This window comes from Protopterus annectens, chromosome 14.part0 (genome assembly GCF_019279795.1).
Source record: "Protopterus annectens isolate FY-2018-M chromosome 14.part0, PAN1.0, whole genome shotgun sequence".
NCBI lineage: Eukaryota > Metazoa > Chordata > Ceratodontiformes > Protopteridae > Protopterus > Protopterus annectens.
The window spans coordinates 1029540065-1029550064 of NC_056748.1; positions in this window are offsets into that span (position 1 = coordinate 1029540065).

Genomic DNA, 10000 nt, shown 5'->3' on the forward strand with positions numbered 1-10000 from the left:
TATTGACAGTTTCTGTAGTATTGTTGATATGATCATCATAGCTGAGGTTTTTATCTTTAGTGATGCCCAGGAGACGTGTGGTAGTATCTGGGGAAATAGTAGTTCCATTGTTAGAGGTAATTGTGAAGTGGATCACTGGAGACTTTTGGGTGGGAGCAAAAAGCAACAGTTTTGTTTTTTGGGGGTTTAGGAGGAGACAGTGGGCGGTAAACCAGTTTTCAACAGTGTTAAATACTGTTTGAGTAAGCGTCTGAAGAGAGATTGATGATTTAGAAGTACAGATTAAAGTAGAGTCATCGGCATATTGTATGCAGGTGGCTTGAGGAAAAATAATATTGAGATCATTAATAAAAATGGAAAATAGAAGAGGGCCTCGGATAGAGCCTTGAGGGACTCCAATGTTTACGGGGAGGGGTGTAGAGAGATTATTGTCCCAGAGCACTGTTTGTTGTCTATTTTCTAGATAGGATGTAAACTGAATTATTGCTTGTGGGTCAAGAGATTGTGCTTTTAGTTCACTGATCAGTAAGTTGTGGTTAACCATATCAAAGGCTTTTCATAAGTCAATGAATAATGCGGAAGATAGAGAGTTGTTATTTCATTTCCTATTTATGCAGTCAGTAAAAGTTAGCAGGGCGGTAGTTGTACTATGAAAGGACCTAAAGCCATGTTGGCAGTTGGCTAGTAAGTTACTGTGGAGCAGGTGTTGAAGTAGTTGATGTTGAATACATTTTTCCATTATTTTGGCCAGTGGGGAGAGTAAAGCAGTTGGTCGGAAATTGGAGATATCAGTGGATTTACCTCCTTTATGTAAGGGGATAATGTGGGAGACTTTCCATATGGATGGGATGTTACCTTCTATGATTGTTCAGTTTATAAGGATGTATATGGGATATGCTAGGACTTTGGAAGCTATTTGAAGGTATTCTGCTGGCAGGCGGTCAGCAGAAGGGGTACATGGTTTGAGTTTATAAAGGAGTTTGCAGATAAAGGATGTTGGTACAGGTTGTATATGGAAGGAGGGCACTTGACTGCTTATGTTTTGTAAGGGGCTGGGGGGATGGGAGGTATTGTCTTTGCAAGGACTTGAATAGTTTCAGTGAAGTAATTGTTGAAGGCATCAGCTATTTGCAAAGGATTATTATGAAAAATTGAAGATGGGGCAGGAGTTTTGGTATGACCTGGTTGGAGAAGTTTGTTAATGCCTGCCCAGAACTTTTGAAGGTTATTAGAGTGAGATTGTTGAAGGTTGAAATAATAGTTTTTTTTGTCTAAGATAATGTCCTTTTTGGTTGCATTTCTTAGCTGTTTGAAGAATAGGTGGCCTGCAGAGCTCTTAGAGGCTCTCCATTTGGCCCATATTTTGTTTCGTAGGAACAGTTTTTCCTTGGTTTGTTGTGTAAGCCATGGAGCTGTTTTGGTCCTAGGTCGGGAGGAGCAAAGGGGGGCATGGAGATCTAGGATTTGTAGAAATTTAGTATTAAAGTAGGAAACTGCTTCATCCAGTTTGAGTTGCTTCAGAGGTGACCAGTTACAGGCCTTTAGTTCATTTTGAAAGCTTTCTGCTTGAAAGTGTTTTTTTGAACAAAAGGATATAAAAGTGTTATTGGTAGGACTGGGAGTCTTTTGCTTTGTTATATAGGTTAGAACATGGTCGCTAATGTTGTCTGGAAGTGTTCCTGGTATATAGGTTTCAGGATGACTATTTACAAGAATCCAGTTGAGGGTGGCTTCTTTATTACTAGGCTTGTGGATTCTTGTGGGGGTGTTTATTATTTGGGGGAAACCATAAAGATTAATGTGGGTGTTAGGATTGGAAGAGCTACAGGTAGTCCAGGCAATGTTAAAAATCACCTAGTACAATTGTTTTTTGAGGTAGCAGGGTGGAAAGGCTACTAAGAATGTTTTCAAGAGTGTTAATATTATTTCCGGGAGGAATGTAGGTACAAATTTTATCAATAGATTTAGATTTGTTAAGTCGGAGTTTGATGGTAAGGGTTTCTGCATTGGCATTAGAGGGTAGTAGCACATTATAGGATGAAACTTGAAGTTCAGATTTATACAAGATGGCAACACCACCACCCTTTTTGGACGTGCAGTCACATCTAAGGATGTTGTATTCAGGTGGGGTTATTTCTAGGTCATGAGTAAAGTGTTTCAGCCAAGTTTCTGTATGGCAAAGGATTTCAAATACATGCACTTGTAAAAGGGCATGCAATTGGCTAAGTTTGTTGTTAATGCTACGAATATTGAGTTGAGCTATTCTGAGAGAGTTACCTAATTGTATGGAAGTAGAAACACCATTAGAAGTTTGTTTTAGTGGGTTAGTACAAATTTGTGAATTTGGGCCAGGATCAGGATGAATATCTCCATGTAATAGAATATTAATGGGATGTTTAAGTAAAGTCTTTATGCTTTTAAAGTATTTGGGTAAGTTTATCTTGCAGGAGAAGTAAGTAACATGGCAAGATCTATGAAACTTTTGGAGTAGGTAAACTGAAGTAGAGGTTATATTGCTATGGGAGAGGGAGCTACGATGTGTGATTGGTAGAGTTTGTTGGTGGGGAGGTTCATTATTAAGTAGTGAGAAGTGTTCATAGAAGGTTAGGGTGTAGGGTAAAGCTAGGAATATTAATGAAGAAGTAATAAGAAGATAGTTTTTGAGGTTAGAGTTATGTAGGAAGGTCATTTGAGATAGTAGGGTTGCGAGGTAATATAGTTAGATAAAGTTAATGTATGAGCTAAGGTTCCTTTTAATAGGGTGGAGATGATTAAGGAGAGGGTTAGCTAAGGGAGGGATTGATAGGTAGCAGTCTAAGGTGATAGGGTGAGTAAGTGGGTGTGGCACAGGATGTTTAAGTCTAACAGCACTGGGGGTGGGTGGAATTTGGGGGTAGGGTAGGGGAGCGGAGTGAGCCCGTAGGGCGAACGGAGCGGGCCAGAGCAGGTAGTGGAGGATTCAGCAGAGACAATCAATGAACAGTAGAATCCCAAGGAGAGGCAGTGGAGCAGGTAAGTAGCTTCTAGTAGAACAGGTAAGGTATGGGAAAGAGGATAGTGAAAAGTGGAAACAAAAAATAATTAAAGTCTAAGTAGGTAGGTAGAGGATGAGAAGAGTATGGACTAGGAGCAGATAGAGAGTAGTAAGAGCTGAAACTAGCAATATTTGGGGAGTGAGTGAGGGCACAAATGCTAGAATACACTGCCACCTAGTGGGCAGAATTAAAAGTACAGCAGGTAACCAGGAAAAGAAAAGTAGGTAGGGAAGGGTAGGTTAGCAGCAAGGAGACTCTATCAGGAGTGTTTAGTCAGGGAGAGGAGCTTGGCTGCTGGCTTTCCTGACTCAGTGGCTAAGTTAGTTTACAAAGTTTTATTACAAGACAAATACAATGGGTTTGCTTACAATATGGGTCAATGGAGACACATACTTTGTAATTTCTGTGCAAACAGGAGAAAGCACTGGGGCAGCAGAAACAAAAAATTGTCCAATTTGGTAAGGCTTGAAGTGGATCAGAGGGTCCTTAGAAGCCAGGTAGGTCCCTTATTGCAAGGTAGGGGTAGATTGCTAGGAAGGTGGGAAGGTGAGAAAGTAAGAAGAAAGGGTATTAATAATGTACTAAGGCAGCAAAGAGTATCTTTAGTATACTGATAAGATTAGATAGATTAACAGTTCTACAAATATTAATAAAATACTAATACATTCTTACAGCAAATGCTCAGAGAAATAGGCTAGGTGAAAAAAATTCAGTCTGGCAGCAAAACAAACCACCTACAGGTTCAAATTGGAGAATAACTGTGATCAAAAACAATACTGTTCAGATTCATAAAACTGTAAGTATAAACAATAGTATTCAGATAAGTATAACAGAGTGGTATAACAATGGAGAAAGCACTAGTTTGTAGTAGCCATTAAAAACAATCCTTAGCAAGAGATTTATGACACAGTTAAAAAACCCAGGCAAGTTCACAAAATAAGGAGTAGGTAACAGCCACTTGGTAAAATAGTAGTAACTCCCACGGAAGATTGGCATAAATCACCCAAAACAATTTTGTGAGGTAGTTTAGGAAATCGACCTTTATCAACTAGTGCAATGGTATAAGGTACTGGCAAGGGACTGATGGGATGCTAATAATAGTACCGTACTTTACCGCATATAGTGGACCTTACCAAATAGTAAAAACCAAAGACATATATTCTGAAAATAGTGCAGACAGAGATAAGGTACTAGCAAGAAACAGTTGGTAAACTAAGAAGTAGTACAGTACTTTACCACATCTGGCGGACTTGACTTAATACCAAAAAAACAAGAGACATATGTTCTGCAAACAGCGCATAAGAGATATGAGCTTCACAGGAGCTGCGCAGAATGCATTGCTTATCCTTCCCCCACTAATGTAGTAAAAAGGGACTAAGCCGACCACTGTAGACACCCTATACTTGACCCTGGTTAATTTAGTATGTGAGGTTGAGCAGATTACAAAAATCACCTGTATAAAGCAGAAATGCTCGCTTTACAGAACTGCGCAACACTGACCATGTGGGAGGAACCACAAGCCAAGTAGCTGCTATCGTTTTTACAGTTGAAGGATAGAGGGCATAAAGTGTAATGAATTCTCTTAACTAAAACAGGTATAGAAGAAAGAGCAATTTCAAAACGCTAAGAAAAAGAAAATACAGAAAAAATAAAACTTATGCCACTTAAAAATGCTTAACACTAGCTGCTAATGTTTCTACAAATGGGGTAGACAGGGCGCAGACATATAATACAATCACTAAATTAAACCATTTAAATAGACTGAGACTCTATACAGCACTAAAGGAATGAACCAGTTTACAACGCTAAGCACAGCAGACTAGGGGCATCAGAGAAAATGCAACAGTGACAAACTGGCAAGTTACACATTTAAGGTAGCTTTTTCTTTGTTACACGGGTAACGTAAATAAATAAAATCAGTTCAGCAGGACAATAGTTACGATAGCTCACAAATAATAGGCATCTCAGAAAATGTAATGGTACTCACTGTTGTTAGTGTACTTCTAGATTCAGGAGCACACATCAGCCAAGGGAAAAGTGTAGGTAGTAAAGGAAAGGCGCCACGAGGACCTTCCCTCCTATATGCCCTAAGGGCAGGAAAGGAGGTGGGAGTGGGAGGGGGCAATGTAACAGAGGGGGGAGGTAGATAAGGGAAGGACAAAGTAAGCGGAGAGCACAAGGAATGGCAGGTAACTTCCAGGTATCGTGGGAATATCTGGAGTAACTTAGAAAATTGTACACAGGAAAGGGAAAACGGATTGGGGTAGGTGAGGAAGTAAAGATGAGATAGAGTTTTGTCTACAGAGGAGGAGAGTCATAGGAGTATTAAGGTCCAGGTAAAAAGTAATGGCCATAAGAGATAGAAGAGCAGGTAGTGGAGGATTCAGCAGAGACAATCAATGAACAGTAGAATCCCAGGGAGAGGCAGTGGTGCAGGTAAGTAGCTTCTAGTAGAGCAGGTAAGGTATGGGAAAGAGGATAGTGAAAAGGGGAAACAAAAAAGAATTAAAGTCTAAGTAGGTAGGTAGAGGATGAGAAGAGTATGGACTAGGAGCAGATAGAGAGTAGTAAGAGTTGAAACTAGCAATATTTGGGGAGTGAGTGAGGGCACAAAGGCTAGAATACACTGCCACCTAGTGGGCAGAATTAAAAGTACAGCAGGTAACCAGGAAAAGAAAAGTAGGTAGGGAAGGATAGGTTAGCAGCAAGGAGACTCTATCAGGAGTGTTTAGTCAGGGACAGGAGCTTGACTGCTGGCTTTCCTGATTCAGTGGCTAAGTTAGTTTACAAAGTTTAATTACAAGACAAATGCAATGGGTTTGCTTACAATATGGGTCAATGGAGAAATGTACTTTGTACTTTCTGTGCAAACAGGAGAAAGCACTGGGGCAGCAGAAACAAAAAATGGTCCAATTTGGTAAGGCTTGAAGTGGATCAGAGGGTCCTTAGAAGCCAGGTAGGTCCCTTATTGCAAGGTAGGGGTAGATTGTTTGTAATTTCTGTGCAAACAGAAGAAAGCACTGGGGCAGCAGAAACAAAAAATGGTCCAATTTGGTAAGGCTTGAAGTGGATCAGAGGGACCTTAGAAGCCAGGTAGGTCCCTTATTGCAAGGTAGGGGTAGATTGTAATTTCTGTGCAAACAGGAGAAAGCACTGGGGCAACGGAAACAAAAAATGGTCCAATATGGTAAGGCTTAAAGTGGATCAGGGGGTCCTTAGAAGCCAGGTAGGTCCCTTATTGCAAGGTAGGGGTAGATTGTGTTGTTAGCGTACGTCTAGATTCAGGAGCACACAGCAGCCAAGGGAAAAGTGTAGGTAGTAAAGGAAACGACTTGTACGAAATGACAGTCTACCGAAAATTCACTAGTACGAATGTGAGTAAAAGTTCATTAGAACGAAAGTAAAATACAGCACCACACTAGTACAAAGTAACACTGTACTGAACATACATTCCTACGAATGACATCACATCAAATGTGTAATATACGTATTCATTTAATTGATTAACAAGCGAGTGCTTAACATCATATGTTAAATATCGTCCACTTTTTGCATTCATCGTTCACTGGTGAATGAAAAACATGGCGAACACGGTAGCGTGCAGCCGAGGACTGATAGGAAAAACATACCTAACTATTAAATAAAGAAAAGGAAATGACTTGCTTGTAATTGAAGGATATATCTACTACCAGGAAAGGTGCAGTAAAACCAGAAAGTACTGGTGCTGCAAGCGCAAAATAACTGAACAGTGTAAGGGTAGAGCAATTACAAGCAGTAGTACCTGTGGAGAAGAGTTGATAAAGATGGTACAACATAATCATTCCGGAGATCCATTTGAAATTGAAAAGTACACTGTGTGTTATAACCTTAAGCAATGTGCATCAGTTTCAAATGATTCTACCTGCCTAATAGTGGACGATGCGTTAGCATCCACATCACTTGAATTTGCACCAGCAATGCCTACTAGGACGGCAATGCAACAGCAAGTAAGAAGAACCCGTGCAAAACTTAGAGGCAAGCAAGTGAAGCAAGCTCTCTTGTTGTTGGATGTCAGCTTGCATGATTTTCCACTCAAAAGTGGTATATTTGTACAAAAAACATTATGCGACTGTAATCAAGAGAATATTGTAGTAATATTTAGTACTAAACAAAACCTTGTTGATTTATCCCAAGCCACTATCTGGCTAATGGATGGTACCTACTTTGTAAATAATAAAAATTGCAGACAGTTGTATACAATCCATGCATTTATAAAGTGTGGATCATACACTAAAAGCGTTCTGTTGGTATACTGCCTAATGGCAAAGAAGTCATTGAAATCATACAATTATCTTTGGAGTGGTTTATTATATTTAGTATCAACAGAAAAGCTGGAGTATCAAGTAATCTACATACTGTGCGACTTTGAAATCACCTCGCTAAAAAGTATTAAGGTTAATATGCAAGATGTAACATCTAAGGGATGCTATTTCCACTTTGAACATAACCTATGGAGAAAAATTCAGAGCCTAGGATTGGGCATTCTGTACAATTCTTCTGCTACGTTTCAATTAGCTGTGAAGGGATTGGCAGCTTTAGCTTTCATTCATGAAGATGACGTGTTACCAACATTTCACGAGTTAAAGAAAGGTTTTCCAGTTGAAGGTGAGCAACTACTGTGCTATTTTACCGAGTGGTAAGTCCTTGGTAAACCAAGGAAATTTAGTACCCTTCATGTTACACAATTTAGGTTTCCACCACTGTTTCCAATAAAGTTTTGGAACGTAGCTATACTCAATGAGCTATGTTTGCCTAGAACACAAAACAACGTTGAGGCATGGCATCGGCGGTTTAAGTGCCTACTTGAGACAAATATGTCTGATATTACTCATGTTATGCATACAGTAGTAAGGGAACAGAACAGAACAGACAAACTACGTTTATGTATGTCTGCTGGCTGTACTCCTTCACCAAAGAGAAGAGCCTTGTTAAGACAGGAATCACAATTTAAACACATCTTTGAACATAGGGCTGATTATACTAATGCAGAGTTTGTTAGAGCTATTTCCCATTTATTAAAAATGTAGCACACTGAAAATGTACTGCACTGAACTGTCCCTCACGTTTCCCAGAAACATTACATGTTCAGCCTTACTTCACATTTTGTTACTGACACGGTTGTAGTCTAATTATGGTTCACATAGTCACGGTTTCACTATTGGGTGATTTTCGTTGTAGTGTTATTCGTACTAGTGTGTTTTCAGCAGAGTGTCATTTCGTACAAGTGAGGTGCTGCATTTCACTTTCTTTCTCATGAACATTCGTAGTAATGTATGGTATCCATATATATATATATATATATATATATATATATATATATATATATGTGTGTGTGTGTGCGCGTGTCTGTGTCTCTCTCTCTCTCTCTCTCTCTATATATATATATATATATATATATATATGTGTGTGTGTGTGTGTGCGTCTGTGTGTCTGTGTGTCTAGATATATATAGATATATATACCAACACTGCAGTAAAGAAGAAAGGAAAATCCCCTGAGAGGGCACATTGGGCTCTTATGATACAACACATTGTGGATAAATATACTGCAACATTCGCTTTTCAAAAAAAAAAAAAAGATGATGGTCATGAATTAATGTATTTCAGGAGCATTAACTTCAATCCCTATAAAGAGCCCCTCAAACCTTATTTAAATATGACTTAATGGCCATCAGAACTTGAGGAGCAGTACTTAGAGAGTAGATCTCATATTTAAATAATCTTCCATGCGTTGTGTGTTATAGTTCACTTTTTATATCTTTTTATCAACCTTTAATTGAAAGGTTTTCAGTCTAGAGGCATAGCTCTCTGACTGTTGGTACGTATTCCGGGATGCAAAAGAAACTCCTCTTTTTTCCTAGCCTGTCTTGGAAATTTGCTAATGCACTCCTTCGGAAGTTCTGTGCTCCAGATCACGTTGTAGGGTTTTAGTGGAGTGTCTTTCAAATAATTTGTCCCCAAGTTTGTTAAACTATAGCCCCAACATTCTCTAAAAGCTCCTCATCTAAGGCAAGGAAGGATTTGGAAGTGTTAGTATGAGGACCCTTCATTGGTAACAACATTAATGATTGTAAAAGTTCTTGAAATCTCGCAACATTAACAAATGTAATAGTGAAATCTCATTTCATCAAAAGTAACTTTTCTTTTGAAGTTCTTGCCAACTCCTTCAGTAAGGAATAACATTTTATGTACTGTCATGCCTGCAGGTATTGAAGGGCACTGACGGGTCTCTAGATCATGAAATCTTTAAAGTAGCAGTGGCATTGGGATACTGATACAGTAGAGAGTCGATTATCTGAACATCAATTATCAGAACAGCCAATTATCTGAACGCAGCCTTCCAAAGTTTTCGAGTAGGAAAAATCATAAACTCTGAATATGTCAACATTATATGTATTCATCTGTGCCTGTTTTTTGAGGTTGTAGCTTCCTTGTGTGTGAAAAATATTCTTTATTGCCCACTGGAATCGCTCAGTGGTTGAAAAGTGTATTTCCTGCATGCAAAAAAGCAGCAAGATTTTACAAGTTTTTTATCTGGTTCAATTTATGCTTGATTATCCAAACTACCCTAGGTCCCAATTAGTTTGGATAATCGACTCTACACTGTGTAGGCCTGCTACAGGAAATCTCTTCTCCCGCTTGTAGACAGTGAGATACAAATGGAAGGCAATGATGAAAGGGGGGCAATTCCTGCCTTAGAACCAAAACTTTCTTTTTTATTTTTCTGGTGTCTTTCTAAAATCTCTTAACTGATACATAGAACATTTTTGTGCTGAGTTACATTCATAAACAAGCACAACATGCCTTCATGTGATAGAACTGTAGTGAAGTATACATGATTTTATAGATAAGCCGAGAGAGATAAATGCAATTAATGGTGGTATTGTGCAAAGTAGTAGATAAAATCAGAGAGCCATTTGTGCTTTT